Source organism: Alligator sinensis, unplaced genomic scaffold (assembly GCF_000455745.1).
Source record: "Alligator sinensis unplaced genomic scaffold, ASM45574v1 scaffold983_1, whole genome shotgun sequence".
Classification (NCBI taxonomy): Eukaryota; Metazoa; Chordata; order Crocodylia; family Alligatoridae; genus Alligator; species Alligator sinensis.
Genome location: NW_005842015.1, coordinates 1,619,419 through 1,621,561, shown reverse-complemented (window position 1 = coordinate 1,621,561; position 2,143 = coordinate 1,619,419).

Below are 2,143 nucleotides of genomic sequence, written 5' to 3'. Positions count from 1 at the left end.
CCCCGGCCCCGGCCCCGCCAGCGCCCTCTGCGGCCCGGCCCAAGCGTGAGCCTGTCTCCAGGAGAAGTGTTTCAACCCTGGCACGATGCATGCTGTACTCAGTACTGGATACTCAAAAGGGTTGTATGTATACAAATGTATCCTCAAGAGTGGCTACTCAAAAACCGTTCCACATTTTACTAGCCGCAGTCATTCCCCTCTCCCCACCCACCTGTCTCTCACCCGGTGACCACCTCAGTCTCAACACTGACTGCTATCCATTTACATCGCCCCTGAGCGGCTCTCTTACATGCCTACCGGCCCAGGCTTCTTTTAGGACTCCCTCCAGGAAGAGCGCAGACCAGCTTGCAGATGCTGCCCCAGCCTGACCAAGGGTGTTTGTGCCCGAAAGCTGGCAGGGAGGAATTTTCCCAAGGATTTTATACACAAAAAACTAGAACTCTTGGTTCCAAAATGATACCTTTTATTAGACCGACTGGGAAATCGCAAGATTTTTCTCCATCTAATAAAAGGTATCATTCTGGAACCAAGAGTTCTAGGGGGTTTTTTTATGTCTTCTTGTCTCCGGCCAACGCAGCTACCAAGTACACCCTCCAAGGATTTTAGGCAGACAAGGGTCTTTGGGTAAACCCAAGCTCTTTTATTATTGGTCTGATAAATGATACTGGATTTACCCAAAGACCCTTGTCTGCCAACTGTACGAGAGTTTTTGATCGCTTTTATTAGGCCAACTCAGATAGTTGGAGGGGTATATAGGTTGTAGCCGTGTTGGTCTAAGGGCATAGGCAGACAAGGGTAAATCTGATATCTTCTTTTAGAACAACAATAAAAGATATCAGATTTACCCAAAGACCCTTGTCTGTCAACTGTACGAGAACTTTTGATAGCTTTTATTAGACCAACTCAAATGATTGGAGGGGTATATAACTTGTAGCCGTATTGGTCCAAAGCAGGGGTCAGCAACATTTTTGGCCAGAGTGCCGAAAACACCCACAACTTCAACTTGTAAGATGTTGGTGTGCCAGGATGATGACAAGGGAGCCACGAGGGGCCCAATCCTTGCTGTTGCCATGTAGCCCCTTCCCTGCCATGTGTGCCAAGCAAAATGCCTTCGAGTGCCACACTCTGGCACCCATGCCGGGGGTTGGTTGCCTAATGCCTACCCCTGGTCTAAGGACATAAGCAGACAAGGGTAAATCTGATATCTTTTATTAGACCAATAAGGGTAAATCCAATATCTTTTATTAAACCAACAATAAAAGATATCAGATTTACCCAAAGACCCTTGTCTGCCAAATGTACAATAACTTTTGATATCTTTTATTAGACTAACTCAAATAGTTGGAGGGGTATATAGGTTGTAGCCATGTTGGTCTAAGGACATAGGCGGACAAGGGTAAATGTAATATCTTTTATTAGACCAATAATAAAAGATATCAGATTTACCCAAAGACCCTTGTCTGCCAACTGTACAAGAACTTTTGATATCTTTCATTAGACCAACTCAAATAGTTGGAGGGGCATATAGGTTGTAGACATGTTGGTCTAAGGCAGCAGTTCCCAAATTCTGACAGATTGCACACCACCAATTTATAATGATACAGCCTTAAGTACCACCAGCAAATTTTTCAGTTCAACCTTAAGTACCACCAGCAAACCTTTGTCATATAAAGTAATTATAATAAATCTGTTAACGTGTACCACTGACAGGTTGTCTGCATGCCACTGGTGGTACTCATACCACAGATTGGGAACTGCTGGTCTAAGGACATAGGCAGACAAGGGTAAATCCAATACATCTTATTAGACCAATAATAAAAGATATCAGATTTACCCAACTAAACTTGGCTACCTAAAATACTTGGAAAAATTCTTCTTTGCAAGCTTTTGGGTACAAACACCCTTCATCAGGCCTGTACCCAACAGCTTGCCATTTTTCCAACTATTTTAGTTGGTCTAATAAAAGATTTACACAAAGAACCTTAGACCAACGTGGCTAAAGCCTATACCCCATATAACTTTAGAGGCAGTTAGTTCAGCTAATGGATGCAGCATACGCAAAACCCAAGTCACTCTCAGGAAATCTTAACTAACTTTTGGGTTTGTTATCAGCACTTTTCTATGATTGCTTGCCTCAAATAAA